Below are 17,681 nucleotides of genomic sequence, written 5' to 3'. Positions count from 1 at the left end.
TTGTATGCTCTTAATGATATGAAATAACTAGAATAAACAAATTCATAGTCAGAAATTAGAATACAGGTTACCAGGACTCAGGTGAGTGTAGGGAATGGGGAATTAATGCTAAATTGCCATAGAGTTTCTGTTTGGGGTGGTGGAAAAGTTTTAGTAATGAATGGTGGTAATGGTTGCACAACATTGTGAATATAAGTAGCTTTGCTGAAATGTGTATTAGAATGAAGTTAAAAAGTGAAAATTTTAGGTTAAACATATTTTGCTAGAATAAACATTTTAAGAAGCTGCCAGACTTTACAGTACAGAAAATAAACCCTAATGTAAATTATGGGCTATTTTATTTGTATAAATAAATATATTATTAGTATAAAGACAAATAAAATATAAGATGTAATATTTGTTCATCAACTGTTACAAAGGTATGACACTAATGCAAATTGTCAATAAAAGGGAAAATTGCATGCGTAAGGGGGTATGCCAGTTTGAATCTGTTGTGGACCCAGAAAATCCATGTCCTTTAATCCTCATTCAACATTACTGGGTGGGATCTTTTTTACTGTTTTCACAGAGACGTGAGCACCCGATTGTGCATGGTAACTTTTGATTAGGTAGTTTCTATGGAGGTGTGTCTCCACCCATTCAAGGTGAGGTTGCTTACTGGAGCCCTTGAAGAAGGAATCATTTTGGAAAAAGCTCAGAATCAATAGAGCCCATGCAACCAGAGACCTTTGCAGATGTGGAAGGAAGATGCCCCTGGGAAACCTTATGAAATGAGGAGAGAGAGCTAGCAGATGTTGCCATGTGCCTCACCAGCTGAGAGAGGTGTCCAGGACCCAAAGACCCCAGCAATTGCCTGCCATGTGTCTTCCCAGCTGACAGAGCTGTTCTGGACTGCATCAGTTTTTCTTTTTTCTTTTTATTTTTTACATGGGCAGGCACCGGTAATCGAACCCAGGCCTTCTGGCATGGCAGGCGAGCATGCTGCTTGCTGAGCCACCGTGGCCCACCTGACAGCATCAGCCTTTCTTAAGCGAAGGTCACCTCTTGTTGGTGCCTTAATTTGGACATTTTCATGGCCTTAGAACTGTAAACTTACAACTTAATAAATCCCCTTTTTAAAACCCATTCCATTTCTGATATACTGCATTCTGGCAGCTTTTACAAACTAAAACAGGGGGGTATATGGAAATTCTATTTTCTGCATGAGTTTCCTATAACATTTTAAGAAGCTGTCAGACTCTACAGCACAAAAAATAAACACTAATGTAAATTATGGGCTATCTTATTAGTATAAATAAATATATTATTGGTATAAAGACATAAATAAAATATAAGATGTGATATTTGTTCATCAACTGTTACCAAGGTATGACACTAATGCAAATTATCAATAATTTTAGTAAAAAAAATTAAGGCAAGTTGGAATAGATGAACTAGTCAAGTCAAGAGTTGGTAACAGGAGACTAAATCTAGCAGTGTTTAGACAGGGCAGCCACAAGAATATTAAGACATCAGAAAGGCAATGCTTCCCCCCCAAAGTCTGCAGTATTCTGGGGCTGGCTACCAGCAATCCTTGGTGCTTGGCTTTTCTGTCACATGACAATGCACATTGTGGCTTCTTCTCTTTTCTCTCCCGGGTTCCACTGACATCCAGCTTCTGGCTGCTCCCTACGGCTTCTTTCTCCTTCTGACTTTCATTCTGCTTAGAAAGGTCTCTATTATCCAGATTAAAGCCCAGGCTGATTCAGTCGGGTCACTCCTTGACTGAAGTAACATCTTGAGGAGCTCTTTACAATGGGTCCACACCCATCAGAATGCAGACCAAGACCAAGAAAATCTCCAAACTGGTGTATACAATTCTACCCACCATTTCATCAAAGTACTAGCCACAGTATACTGGGAGTTGATTTACTCATCTGTCCCCAACAAGAGATTGAGAATTCCCTAAGAGTAGATATCCTATCTTATTTGACATTGTATATTGAGCATCTAGAACAGTGCTCATCATAAGTTCCAAAAAAAATGTTAGCTCAGTAAACAAATGAATCAGTTTCTGCATTTAGGATTTAAATGCAGGAAACATAACACCTGATGATTAGGAGTTAATGTCCTAAAACAAAATCCATGCCATTACTCCATTTCTCCCATCACCTTTTAGCATATTATATAATTAAATGCTTTCAGCCACCAGTAATAGAAATCTCAATTCAAAATGTCTAGAACAATAGGAAATATTCTTATCTCACATGATAAAATGGCCTACAGGAAGGTGACTCCAAGGTTGCAGGTATGTGCCATGTCCTGCTCTAACATCATTAGCAAGTCAGTTTGTCTCAAGCCAGGCAGACTCAGGGTCAGAAAACGACTGCCACACATGCAGCCCCCTGACAACTGCTGGCAGGAGAAAAGGGCCTCTCTTCCTATAGGACTCTCAACAGACACACTTCTCCTCAGGTCCCTTTAGCAGAATTTTGTCTCAGTTCAATTCTTAAAAGAGATACTGACAAAAGAACAATATTATTGTGACTGGTTCAAAGAAGCCTGTAACTATTGGGGAAGGATGGATTACTTGAATAAAATCAACTAAGAAGTGGGTTTGAGTAAGGTAGCCAACAGTGACTACTATACTTTGAGATGCATCATTATGTGTCTCTTGCCCCTCGCCTCTAGCGTCCTCACTCTCCAATGTGTTCTGACCATATACAAGGACTTGCTGTTTCCTAAATATGCCATGAGGTTCCTACTCGACCAGACCATTTCTTGTCTGTGTATTTTTTATCTATGTTCTTGCCTCTGCCTGAAGTGCTATTCCCGCCTGTCCAGCTGGCAAACGCCTACTCATCCTTCAGCTCTCCACTCAAGCATCACCACTTCTATGAAGCCTTCCTTGATCTGTTCAAGATGTTGATCACTCTCTATTAATTTCTCCCCATCACCTCTCTTACAGCATCCACCATACTGTAAGGTGTTTCTTTGTTTATGCCTTTATCTCTTTCATCAGCCTGAGAGTCCCTAGTGAGCAGAGCTGTGCCTATTCATCTTTGTATCCCTAGCCTCCAATGCAATGGCATCTATAAATTTATAGAACTCTACATGGATGTGATAAATTGAGTAAAACTGAATAAGCTGCGCTGAGCCTGCCTGTATGTAATATTTCCAGCTGGTTCTCTAATGCAACCAATGTCTGCTGTGGGGAAATCTTTGAAAGAGCAGTCACCAGACAATTCAGCAAGGACCATGCTCTGGGCTACCCTCTTTTGATGATGCTGGGAAAGGAAACCTCAGCTGTCTGAGCTGGGATTTGTTGGTTCAACAATTGTCCATTGTCCCCGCTAGAGCAAACAGCACTCCCGGTTTTGGCACTGAAAATCCTGCATCCCAGGAAATCCCTCCATCCTGGGCAAACCAGGACAGTCTTTTATCTAACTCTTGCATTGCATTTCTCCTCTCCACCATTGCAACAGAATCCCACTTAAGAAAAATAGGAATAAAATAAGAAAAGTGCTTAATGTCTTGGTAAATGAGAAAGGTTGTTTGTTATCATCCTCACTGGGGAAAGAGATTAAGATTTCTCACCTGGGGTTAAAGGTTTAGAAACTGCGAGTGGAAGCAAGCAAATTATAGAGACCTTAAATGGTTATCCAGGGAAGAGAGTTACACAACATTAGTTGTTTCTAAGGCAACAACTTCCCAGATTTATGCCAGAGCTTTGGAACCATTTCCCCCTAGAGCAGATGATTATATGCTCATTTATCTCCAGAGAAGCCCTTAAAATCTTCTCTTTCTCAGAAAACGCATTTGGCTAAAAAACATAGTGTTTAAGATGGAGGGTTCCTCTGTACATTCTTGAATCCCCAGAGAAATGTTTGTGGAGATTGCTATGCCATCCCAACATTTGGCTACAATTCCACATGGTTTCAGTTCAGCAGTTTCATTGCTGCCAGATGATCTGTCAGTTCGGAAGGAAATTCTAAGGAAATATCCAAATGATTGTTTACATGTTGAAGTCTCCTTGGAGCTGTTCTTAATTGTCATCTGCACCACAAAAGGGCATTGTGCAATGAGAGTCACTGCTGGTAACTAGCAAGAAGTAAATGTGAACTCCTGATGGAAAGGCCAACCTCTTTATATCATCCTAGTCACTTCTGATGGACAATTCGCAATACTGCCATCTGCCTGAGGCTTTCTAGCTTAAGAGAAAGCTCACCACTTGTCTACTATTGTCTCTCCTCCTGAGGCATAATGGGACAACTCTCCCCCCGCACCCCGAGACTCAGGCGAGAACTTATCCAATATCATTCTAACCCAAACTCAGTCTACACCTCATTGTTGGTTACATGCTCATTGCTATTTCTCTGAAATACATCTAGGATTCAGAGTCTGGAATGGGATTGACTTCATTTCTCGGAGCTCCCATAACAAAACAAAGTGTTACAAACTGGGTGGCTTAAAAGAAATTTATTTTCTCATAATCTGGAATCTGAGAGTCTGAAATTAAGATGTCTGCAGGGTCATGCTGCTTCTGAACTCCCTAGGTTCAGGCAGTGGTCAGCAATCCGTGGCCAACTCTGGCTTGTGGCCTCTGTCTCCTGACCGTCTTATCTCTCGTCTCTGTGTTCACATTTTCACTCCTTTTAAGAATACTTGTCATAATGGATTACAGCCCACCTTAATCCAGTTTGGCCTCATTTTAGCATCTTCAAAATCTCATTTCCAAATAAGGTCACACTCACAAGTCAGGGGTTAGAACTTAAGCATTTCCTTTGGGGAGCACACAATTAAATCCATAGCAGCTATCAAATTTCCCCTTTTTGTCAGTAGTCTCAGATTATAAACATTTGAAAACTGAGGGTCTCTATCCTATACTTCTTTGAATCATTGCCTTAATACAAATCCCAGCCCTTTCACTTACAGCTTTATGTGACCTTGGGCAGGTTGCTTAACCTCTCAGTGCCTTTATTTCTTCAAATAGAGATAATAACAGTATCTACCACATAACATTGTTCTGAGGATTAAATTAATTATAAATGTAAAGTGCCAGACACATAAGCATTATTATAAATATTAGCAGTTATTCTTTGACCCTTCAGTATCTGGCAGAGTATGGCACGTGGCAAATGCAAAAAAAGTTTACTGAACTGAAGTGGACTTTCCATTCTCACTATGAACATCTGTCAAATAATTATCTGATGCTGATGATTGCATAATGTCATTCTTGGCTGGTTTTTGCTCTTTGTTGGCTAGTTAAAGATGTGTTCCTTCTTCTTTGTCCAAATACCCACAGTCTTCAGAGAGACCTAAAGGAAAGAGGACGAATGAGAACTATAGATGGTATGCAGAGTTTTAGTTCCAGCTGTTCCACCTTGAACTCCACCTTGAGATCTCCACCTTGAGATCTCAGAGGAGAGGAAAACACATCTGATTAGGAAGCTCAGGAAAGGCCACATGAAAGATCCATCATCTTAGAGGCTTTCTTAGATGCCAATGGAGGTTGAAGAGGAGCACATTTCTAAAACAAAAGAAAGCATGAGATGATGGAAAAATCGCAAAGTATGTTTAAGAACTATCAAGCAGTCAAGCAGGCATGAGCCATGGAAGAATCCACAGCTTTGCTATCATCTCTTACCACATTCCTTCCCATTTAGACCTACAAAGATGACGGTGTGCCTGGGATAAAGCCAGAGGCCATCAAGAAGTAATCAGTTTTAGTTTCCAGTCCCTTCCAGGATGATGTGGCTTCAAAGCCCAAAGAATCAACTGGTTAATCTCCTTGAAACAGTAGAGAGTCTGTTCCAATGTGGGTTAGAAGGGAAAGAACTTTCAAATAGCATCTCCTTACCTCTGTTCTTCCACCGAGAACATTGTAGGTGAGTAAATAACCACTCCCAAAGTGCTAACTAGAATCACTAGGAAAGTGTACAAATAGAAAAATGCAGTGCAAGACCAAGAATTGGGATTGCCAGAGGAAAGTACAGTCTATGCAGAGAAAAAGCTATGAGGAGCAAGTTCACTGAACCTGAGGCCTTAGGCCAGAGACAGATTCTTAAAGGAACAGGAATGTGATCAACAAAATCAATGACAAGGAAGCTGTTTTGGTAGGCTGACACTGAAGTTTCTCTGTGTGAGATGGTCCCTTTGAGCAGTGGTTATCAACGTTCCATGTCTTGTGACTGAAGTTGCTGTCCATGTCCTATCAATCATTCAATCACCTGGGTCTCACCATGATGGAATGAAAATGATTCTAAAATGGCATGATCATATTCACAGACACACACTTATTATATTGGTCCACACAGCCTCTAAGCAAGCCAAAAAATCTTAAGGCCAGGACAAATAGTTCATCCAAAGTCTGCCCTGATTCCAAAGGAAAAGTGATCCAGCTTCTTCAAAATAAGATCTAAAACATGGCATGAAAATTGGAAGGGGGGGGCAGCAGAGAGAGGTGTTATAATTAAAGAGTTTTATGAGACTTAACAATAAATGCAATTTTTAAGACTTGATGGGATTCTGATTTGAACAAACCAGATGATTTTTTAGACAATCAAGAAAATTTGAACATGGAATAGATACTAGATGATATTAAGGAATTACCACTAACTTTGTTAGATATGAATGGAGCTGTGATTATGTGATTTTTTTAAAGTCCTTATCATTTAGACATACCTACAGAAACACTTAGAGGAGAATTTCTTCTCCAAAATCTGCTTTAGAGTACTATAGTATAAGGGAAGCATGGAAGGAAAGTGATAGGACACAAGAGGAAACAAAATCGGCAAAATACTGATAATTGTTGAAGTTGTGAAGTGGTTCATATACGGTAGACTCCATCTCACAAAGAGAGATGGGACCTTGATTATTATTGGCTCAACTCTTTCTCTCACTGAAGTACACAGTGTTCAACATGGTGAAAACATTCTAACATTGGGCATCAAATCATTCTAAGACCAGCTTGTCCTGACCTGTCTAAAACATCTTAATATATATACTCATCTAAACTGAAGTAAAATCAGCAACCAATCTAAACATGTTTAGTTCCATTTTTCCTTAATGCAGGTAATGATACCCAGATGGAAGTCCTCACTCCTTTCTTGATCTGTCAAGATAAATTTTAAGAAATATTTAATAGTGAATATTAAATATAAACGATTTTAGTAATATTATGGAAAGCAACCAAAGAGTCTGTACAATTTAATTCCTAACAGATTTAGAAATCATTATAATCATACACTAATGCACTCATTTGAAAGGATTATGTACCCTAGAAAAGCTGTTTTAGTCCTGATCCATCTCTTGGAGGCAGCCATTTCTTTTAATCCCTATTTAGCACTGTAGGTTGCAACCTTGATTAGATTATCTCCAGCGAGATATGACTCACCCAGTTGTGGGTATTAACCTTTGATAAGAGGGAGGTTTGACTCTACCCATTCAAGGCGGATCCTGATTACTTTACTGGAATCCTTTGAAAGAGGAAACATTTGGGAAAGAGTCACAAGAACCATGAGAGCCTACGCAGCCAGAGACCTTTGAATATGAAAAAGTAAAATGCCCCTGGGGGAGCTTCATGCACTAAGAAGCCTGGAGACAAAGCTAGCAGACATCACCTTCATCGTGTGCCTTTCCAGTTGAGAGAGAAACCCTGAACTTCACCTGCCTTTCTTGAGTGAAGGTTACCTCTTGTTGGTGCTTTAATTTGGACATTTTTATAAACTTGCTTTAATTGGGACATTTTCACAGCCTTAAAACTGTAAACTTGCAACTTAGTAAGTTCCCCCTTTAAAAAGCTGTTCCAACAGCTGGCAAACAACTAATAATTAGGGTAACAGAGCAGATTGAAGGTTATGGCCACGGACCAGAAGAACCTGTCATCTGAAACGTCAGCCTGGTTGGTAGAAAGGGGTCTATCAAGACACATGGCTGGTGGAATCATCAGGAAAAGCAAACCACACTTACTATGAGCCACAGGAAGCATGAGATGGTGACTTTTCACTAACAGTCGTGAAAGACAATGACCTATTTCAAGATCAAGTGGAGATCACTGATGATACAGTGACTTCAAGGGTACTGAAACTTGGCCTTGGAGACCAGAAGGCCAAAGGGAAAAGAAAGCCTTTGGAATGTTATAAGCAGGATGAGCTAGTGTGGACAACTGAACCCAGCCAGAGAAACAGCACGGCACAATGTGGTCAGCATAGAAAAAGGGTGGAAAAAGAAAACAATTGTAATAATGGCCATTTGTTGAGCATTTACTACATGCCAAGCACTTCACACACATTATCTCGATCTCTGCGAGCCAGGTAACAGCACCTTCATTTTGCAAGGAGGAAATTCAGACCTGTGTCACCCAGATGGCAAGTAGCAGACTCAATATTCTAGTTCTTGTTTGGTTCTAATTCCAAAATAGAAATTGTTAACCATCACTCTTAGGAGTAGAGTGGGAAGTGAGCCTATGAGATGTATAATACTGTACAGACCGTATGAGGAAATTGTCTTTCTAAAATACACTCCCATTGCATTAAAACAGAGCTAGACAAATTGGTATCCGGCACTTTTAAGGGTGATTCTCCCTCACCTAGTAGGATTATTACAGAGTCCCTTTTTTTTCACTTCTCTGCAGTTTTTAGATTTTCTATCATGAACACATATTGCTTTGTAATAAGAAAAAATGAAGTTATGTTTACATTTCTTCAGTGTGGGTGAGGCTTATAATCCCCAACCCTCTGCCTATGCTTCCAATAAATATTTATCTTCTATGAAAATGCCAAGCCCTTGGCTGAACTGCCAATACAGTATTTATTCAAAGGCAGCAAGGCCTGAGGGGCTGGAGACAACCTCCAGAAGGAATGCCAATCCAAGGCTTAGGGCACAAGACCCATGTCTCCGTCAGGAGGAAAATGATCCATCTCAGATCTGCTTGGTTATTGTCTTCCTCCTGTGATTTCTCATCCTGTGAATTATTCCAGTGCTGGTATATTTGTTTTTTAAACACACAACAGAGGAGTTATTCTCCAAGTCTCTATCAACTGAAGTTTTAACAGCTTCCAGCTGAGAAAATATCTTTTCACTTTGCTTAAGCCTAATCATTATTTTTTCCCTCCTACAGGAGTTTCAATATCATACAAAGGATCACAACATTAAAGACCATGGGGATGGTTTGTTTTCTTTTTTAAGTTGCTTGAAGACGCACAGTGCATAATTTGGGTGCAAATCTATTTAAAGATGTCACCAGCTTGGACTTCCTTTCTAGAAAGAGAGACTTTGTCCCCTCAGTTCTTAGAAAGCCTAAAAGAGTAAAATAACTTTATTTGTAACTTTCATCTCATTTCTTGAAGTCCTTTAAGTGAAATTACAAAGAGGTGGAATTTTGTTTTCAAAACTTTTAAGATGTCTAAAACGTAAATCTTGCCTTACAATGAGCTCAGAAAAGTGCTCCCTCTCAGACGTGAAAAGTTTACTAAATAGAGATATTCAGAGCAATTAAATCTTTCCATTGCCCAGGATTCCTATAAGAAATGGGTTCAACTCTTAGATTTTGTTTTCTTGCATCCGTGCCATGCACCTTTTACAAGTCAGCGCTGGTCAACTCACCAGGCTACAATTAATAAAATGAGTCAGGAATACATTTCCTTTGTAAACCAATCTCCTCTGCTATGAAGCACAAGAACAGATTGGACCCAGCAGCCCAGACAACTGTCATTATTTGGTATGTTTTCCTACCCTTGGGACACTACTTTTTGCCCCTGTTAAGCACTATGCTGATTTGAATTTGTTATGTATCCCAGATGTTCTTTTAATCCATCCCTGTGGTGCTGACCTATTGTGGGTGGGACCATTTGATTAGGTTGTTTCCATGGAGATGTGACCCACCCAATTCAAGATGGGTCTTAATCCTTTTCTGGAGTCCTTTGTGAGAGGATAAGAGATAGAAAGAACCCAAAGAGTTTAGAGAGAAAACACCCCAGAGACTAAGAGATGAAATTCAGAGAAAAGCCTCTGGAGGAGAGACAGCTGTTGAAACTAATCCAGGAGAGAAGGACCAGCAGACATCACCATGTACCTTTCCATGTGACAGAGGACCCCTGGATGCCAGCAGTCTTTCCTCAAAGCAGGTATCTTCTTCTTGATGCCCTAATTTGGACATTTTAATAGTCTTAGACCTTAAATTTATCTATTAAATCCCCACTGAAAAAGCCAACCCATTTCTGGTATATTGCCTTCTGGCAGCTTTAGCAAACCAAAACAGGCACTCTGCAGTCTTTTGTTCTTCTCTACTTAGTTTTTTTAATAACCATTACTAAAAATGGTTTTAAGAAACTACTATGAAATTTAGCCTTACATAAGTTTAAATGATTGATATGCCAGAGGGTTTTCCATTCCCCAGAACCCCCCATTTTGGATTGACTCAGGTGCCTCACAAAGAAATGGGCAAGTCCTAAACCTGAGTCCTGTGGGCATGGGCTCATTTGTATTTAGGATGTTGGAAGATCCCATTTGCATGAGGCCAAGGTGAATGAGTCTGGGCCTTCATCCAACATGGCTGCAGTCCATATAAGCTGGAGAAACGAGAGGAGCAGACAGAAGAAGACAGCTCACCATTGCACGAAAGCAGAGACTGAGCCACCACCAGAACGCTTCAGACTTGGAAGAAAACAAGGTCTGCTAGTATCTTGGTTTTGTACTTCTAGGCTCCCAAACTTTGAGACAGTATATTCCTGATGTTTAAGCTAACCCTCCTGTGGTATATTGTTATAGCAAACCTGGTAAACTTAGACATTCCCTGCTCCTCGCACGCCCTGTTAGGATACTACATGCTACTTAACACTCAGGGGAAAAAACATATCTATAAAAGAATGATAACATGAATCTGTCAGCCTAAAAGAAGACTGCGAGGGGCCAAGAGGAATTTCGTACTCCTCACCACAGCAGATAAGAGACTGCTTTAGGGAAACGCTTTAGGGTCTTCCTCTAGGAGGGGTGGGAAACTATTTTAGTCTCCATAGTAGAAATTCAGTTTCCTCCCCTGTAAAATGGGATAATAACATGGGCCTCACATGGTTACCATACAAATTAAATAAGATCATGAACAGGAAGCCCCTGGCACAGAGTAAATAATAGATTTCAGCTTGTTAGCCCCTTCTTTGCCTTACCTTCATGTATTCACCCTTTCAATTAATATTCAATGAGCCAGCTTCTTCCCAGATTTGAATCACTTCCCAGTGGTGATAAGATTTAGAGCTTGGGAACATGCTTGGTCTCCTCCAGGCTAGTAGGATACAATTTAGTGCCCCTTAGCATAATGCACTAATTGGTCCCTTAGTGACCCGAAAGAGTTAATGCGCTATTGTAGGGTTTAATCTATCACCTCCTGACAAAACGAATTTAGCACTTTTATACAGTAAGCCCCTTTGAGTTGTAGTACACAAAAATCTCTCTCTCTCCCTCTCCCTCCCTCTCTCTCTCTCTCACACACACACACACACACACACACACTCACACACACACACACTGCAACTCCCAAGAACAATAAGATAGGTTAGATGCTAAGATTAAAATAGTTTATTAACAGTTAACTAAATCCATTTTTTCTGACCACGAAAACAACATGTTGTAGAACACTTGAGAAGCACATAAATATAAATAAGATGCAGATTTTTTTCATAATCTTACAACCCCCAAAAAACAGATCTCAGAAAACACTGTTAACATTTTATTTCCTCCTGAGCTTGTTTACTAACCTATATTCTATATACTATCATGTATATTTTATGTACTGTGTGTTGCTTTTATAATCACAACTGTATCATGAGCATTTTCCAAGTCACTGAAATTCAATGAAAATATTTTAGTGGCTACTTAATATTCCATGATTTTTGTAGCTGCTTCTCTACTGTGGGACATTTAGTAATTTCCTTTGTGTTTCTATTATAAATACATGGAGACATATCTCCTCATGCACAGTTTTACTTCATTTTAGTTATTTCCTTAAGACTAGAGTTCTGTATGTGAAATTTTCAAATAAAAAGATTTGAAGACTTTTCTGTGATTGCCAAAGTACTTTCCACAAACCAGCAGTGTTAGACAATTTTCTTTTCACTACACACTGGCCAGCCCTGAGTATTTACAATTCAAACAAACCATGTTGATCAGATACATAAAACATCAAATTTTATTTTAATTTGCATCAGCACAACTATTGATGAGGGTGACCACGTATTACTGGCCCTTTGTTTGATATATTCTATAAATTATAGATTTCATATTTTTGCCCATTTTATTGAAAATATAGAAGTTTTATCAGCTATATAACTCGTTATAATTAGTAATATTTTTCTAGCATTTTATTTTTAATTCCTGAAACATTTATTCTATAGAAAAGAGGCGTGGACTTCAATTAAGACTGAGGTATTTTCCTTCCAAAAAATATTTTCCACCAAAATGTCAATGATGTATAATCTTTTTGTTTGCTTTCACATTTTTATAATGCTTTTGACACAGAATTTTAAGTTTTAAACATTAAAGTCAGTATTTTTCTTTGCTATTTAGTCCTTTGTTTCTATGCTTAGATAATCCTTTTACATTTGGGATAAGGTAAACATTTACCTAAAGTTTCTTCCAGTTTTTTAAAATGACTCTCCTTTTTCTGGTTCACTCTGTAATTCATCCATAATCACTCTGGTAACAGCAAGAATGTAAACAGATCTTTTAAAAACACATATGTTTCAACGCCTCTTATGAAAAAATATCCATCCCTTTTCAACATTAATTTCCCATAAATTAGGATCCATTACTGGATCTATACCCAATTCATCTGCCTACATATTAGCTCATTTTGCATTTTAAAGTCTGATGGAGCTGACCATTCATCTTCTCCCCCTCAAAAGTCTTATTCTTAACTTTATTTTTTCAGATAAAGTCTAGAATCATTTGGTCAAATTTTAGAAAATTCCATTATATATAAATGCGTGCATTAGTTGCTTTCCCAATATTCCTTTCCCCTTTTCTCCTGCTAGGAAAACCGTTTTGTTCGGGGGGAGAATGGGATAGCCCCCAGTGATAAATTTCTTTCCAGACTCGGCTGCAACTGGACTTAAAAAGTGATTGTATTTTAGCCAATGAGACAGCCGTGGTTTTAAAATATGTCTCTGAATTCTTTAATACTCTTCCCTTTAAAAAGTGGAAGTGAGGGTATTATGCTTCCAAGTCTCGATCACACAACAAAGCTACTCTGCCTTGCTCTCCCTCGGATCACTTGCTGTGGGCAAAGCAGTGGGCATGCTGGAATCACACGTACTCAGACCATGAAGAAACCCACATGGTTAGTAACAGAAGCTTTCTGTGAACAGTCATCTCGGCAGCGAGGCAACCTGGAAGTCAGTTCTCCAACCCGTCAACCCTTCAAATGACTGCAGCCCCTGCTGAGAGTCTAACTGCAACTTCCTGGGACACCCTGAGCCACACTCAGCTACTGGGCCTCTCTGGAATTCCTGATCAATAGAAACTGTGAAACAATAAATGTTTGTAGTAGTTGTTGTTGTTTTTACATGGTTAATTCCATGCGATATTCTTGTTATTGTTTAAAGTCACTGATTTGGAGAATAATTTGTTCCACGACAATATATAACTGATTCAGATGGAGACGGAGAAGTTTTCTTCATTTTTCCTGATAAATTGGGAAGATATGGTTCACCCCCTCATCTCCTCTTTTGCTCCTTGACTACAGATGTGATGCCTGCAGTATAGCAGCCATCGTGCAACCATGAAGCAACAAGAATAGGCACGAAAGCCAGTGCACTAAGAACGATGGAGCTGAAAGACTGACATTGTCAAGCAGCTGAAACAATACCACCCAGCGCTTAAATTTATGTCTTATTTTGTGACGAAAAGAAATACTATGTTTTTGTTATTCTTAGTCAATTAATTCGTTATTGCCATCGAATGTATTGCGAACTGCCAGCTGAGATCAGATTTTGCTACGTGGTCAACACAGAGCTAGGCACTTTGTAGATATACTCAATATGATTTTATAGTACTGAATTGCAAATGTTCACAGCTTTAATGTTATAAGAAGCATACGCAGCCACCCTTCAAACACTGAGTTTGTAGAAATAATGAAAGGTGAATTAATAAATGACAGCAGAATTTAGATTACCTCAGGGAAAAATGCTTCAGACTACTTAGCATATGAACAGACTCCCCTTTGCAGCACTTTTTTTGTGCTGATGTAGATTAAGCACTGGCCAAATTGCCTGCAATCAGGTATTGATTACAATTCTTCAAAATGCCCATGAAACACAAAACAGTGTGGAAAGTGTTTTATTTTTCTTCATATTCTAATAACCCTCATTTTAAAGCAACTCTGCACATCTTTTAGAGAATAAAGAAGACTAGCTCTCCTTAAAACATTGCTCTTTCCTATGTCATCTGTTCCCAGTATCCCCCAGGAGGACGTCCACATGTTTATCTCTCTTAGGACATTACTTAATCTTCAAAACATTCAAATACATGTTCTTTTATTTTTCACGAAACTTTTAATGTAATTGTTGAAATTACAAAATATTGCAATATAATGTAGTTTTTTAATGTAATATTTCATGATACATATTTTCAAAAATGGGTGCCATCCCCACAGTCACCAGAATGGCTAAAATGAAAAAGACAGACAATACCAAGTAACAGCAAGAATGTAGAGCAGCCCAAACTCTCAAACCAGAGTGTCCATTGCCACCATCACCTCAAAAACTGTGTTTACTAAAACTGAACCTATGCACACTGTTCACCTATCAATTCCACTTCTAGGTATATGGCCAACAGAAATGAGTACATAATTTCCACCAAAAGATACTGTCAAGATTATACACGGCAATATGATTCATAATAGGTAAAAACAGGAACCAACCTAAATGTTCATCTACAATCGGAAGTATACATGAATTGTGGTGTATTTACCCAATAAAACATTAGAGCAAGGAGGATGAATGAACCAACTCTACAGCACCAATATTCATGACTATCCAAACCATAATGTAGGAAAATAAAAAAACATACACAAAAAATACATATTGTATTGTTCATTTAAAGTAATTTTTTAAAAAAATTGGTTCTATAGTGATAGAAATCAAAATAGTGGTTATCTATGTCAGGATAGGAGTTGGAAGGGGCCACAGAGAAATTTTCCATTTGGGTAACTGGTAATTTTCTATTTCCTGACTTGAACGGGGCTTCCATGGGAGTATTGCATTTGTAAAAATCCATCAAGTGCATATTTTTTCTGTATATGTTCTACTTCACTTAAAAACGGTGCAACTTCTTCCCATTTATTCCTGAAGTATAATTTTTTCAAAGATAATAGATTTGATCTTAAAATGAAGCAGAACTTGTGACTCAGCAACTTCTATGGCAACAAAATTGATAACTACAATTTTAAAACACTTTCCAAAAATGGTTTGTCAAACGGTCCACAGATGACGAAAGGCTATGGTAGCACGTTTCTGAGTAGAGGCGAAAGAGGTATTATCAGCAACCTCCCTCTTATCCACTTGGGCTGAATTGGGCCTCAAAGGGAGGGTGATGAGTAAGAGAAGAAGATGGAAAAGTTGTAGGCAGTGTCACCCCCTCACGCCACCATCCTGCTTCTAATTGAAAGGGAAATTGAGAAAAGATAGCGTAGCAGGTGACAAACAGCCAAATCTGGGTTTTCTGTCGAATTTAAATTTGAGTAAAGTTGGTTTGGGTTGTCCTGCCTCCCAATATTACCACCCCCACATGTTTCTCACTTGAAATGTACGTGATTGTATGAACATCAAGGTGGACCGTGGTCTTGGATGGCCATCAAACTTCAACTCTATGCCCAAGACTCTGAACCGTCAGGTAGAAAGAAGTAGGCCTCCATGTCCAGTTCTGCTCTGCCTCTCCACATTAGCCACTGGTTGTAGTTTCCTTAAAAGAATATTTAGAATGCATGTTAAAGATAATTTCTCTGGCACTTAGGGGTTTTTTTGGAGGGTTTATCTTGGAGGTAAGAGGGCTGTGATGGTGGAGTCTATATCTTAGAGGTTTATCCTGAAGTCCAGATGCCTCTCCAGAGTCCAGGACTTCTACCTCATACCAGATCGGGTTTTTTTCCTTATAAAACTTCAGACTCAGAATTTAGTCAGGAAAAAAAAAGACACATGAAGCAATTTAAATATTTTCACCACAAAAAAAAAAATCCAAATCTAGTGAAATCACACAGACTTTGTAGAATGAAAGTGCTATGTGTTTATTACAGTTTTCACAATTTATATATGGCAAAGTTGTTTATCCCCATGAGGGAAAATGACATGTACCTTTACTTCTTCAGGTGCCCTGAATCTAGAGATTTGAAATAGTTCTTTGTAGCACCTCCTTGCGATTTTGACAGATGCCTCAGGTTATTGATGAACTTCAAAAGGATTTAACAAGAAACCGCATTGCACCATTTTCTTTTAATCTGTGTACATAGTTGTCTAGTTATGGCTGGCTTTAAGCCACCCAAAAGCTGGAAGCACTTTAAATCCTATTTGTTCCTTGAGTGGACTGTTCATTAATGAGCTTACTTGCTTGGTTGCTTCTGAAGTTGAATCTCATTTCTACATCTACTTTTTCTAATGACATTTTTTGCTTTGATTTGTTGGGCAAAATATTGTATATCAGTTTGCTAATTGTACCTTGCCCAGACTTTGGAATTTGTTTTAAAAACATGTTTTAAATGTCCAAGGCCCAAAACACCCTTTAGTTGCCTCTTTCACAAGGTAGATAACCCCAAGTTTGCGATTATTTTCCCCTCCAGTTACTGTTAACTACCCTGCTCCCAGCTCTCCCCACCACTGCAAGCTCCCGCCTAAGAAAAATAAAACAATTCTAATCTTCACAAAAGGCTCAAGAAAATTTGGAGATATATTCTTTAGGTCATTATTCATGTTCTTCTGATATACATCTTTAGAAAGCACATACTTGAGACCTATAACCTTCTTCGGGTTTGAGAGACTGGCTCGCTCTGGCCAGGACGGGTATCTCCACACACTCGGGCACGCATTTCTAAACCAGCAGGGCCCACGTCACTTCCGCCCTCTACCCGGATGCTCTTAGTTCTGCTTCCGGGTTAGTCTTCTGGGCCACCGTCCAGCAGTAACCCTGCCTCTCCTGGCCTTGAGAAGAGGGTTTGCTCGTTGAGCAAGGAAGCTTGCTCATCAACCAATGTCTGTCTTAATCTCATACATTCTTATGTAATAGAAATAATATACATAAAGTCGTAGCCTATTTGGAATAGAAGAATGGAGGAGGCAGCTATACATTTATTTACAGTGGCATAACTCTACATTCATTCATTTATTCATCCTCCTTAGTGGTTTCAGAAAAGGTGTCTGTGTAACCCCCAACTCTAAGGAGCAATTAATGAGTACTTTTAGGTTATAATGATTTGGGAAGGATGATAATGAGACCATCAAAATCCTCTGTCCTTGCAATGACCTATACCTAAAGTAAAAATTAGAATTACCCAGGCTTTGAAGTGAGCATTTTTTGAGTGTGGAGGGATTTTCAAGTATGCTTGTCAGGCACGTACCCATCACCAGTAACATCTTCAGAATATACTTGTCTCCCTGACATCAGTAAATCCATTCGTTCCCAGCTGTAATTTATCTCTTGATAAATCATGCTATCAAGTT

General features: G+C 39.0%; 1 long non-coding RNA gene across 1 annotated transcript; it reads right to left on the bottom strand.

Moving 5' to 3' along the window:
- Positions 1-14,564: 14,564 nt before the first annotated feature.
- LOC143679308 (uncharacterized) lies at positions 14,565-17,079 on the bottom strand. The gene is made up of 3 exons (XR_013173639.1): positions 16,969-17,079; positions 15,771-15,933; positions 14,565-15,629 (listed from the first exon to the last, which is right to left on the bottom strand). It is a non-coding gene; the product is annotated as an uncharacterized LOC143679308 (long non-coding RNA).
- Between the last annotated feature and the right edge of the window lie 602 nt (positions 17,080-17,681).

The sequence above is a fragment of the Tamandua tetradactyla genome, chromosome 4, assembly GCF_023851605.1.
Source record: "Tamandua tetradactyla isolate mTamTet1 chromosome 4, mTamTet1.pri, whole genome shotgun sequence".
Classification (NCBI taxonomy): Eukaryota; Metazoa; Chordata; class Mammalia; order Pilosa; family Myrmecophagidae; genus Tamandua; species Tamandua tetradactyla.
This window is presented reverse-complemented; position numbering and strand designations above follow the sequence as displayed.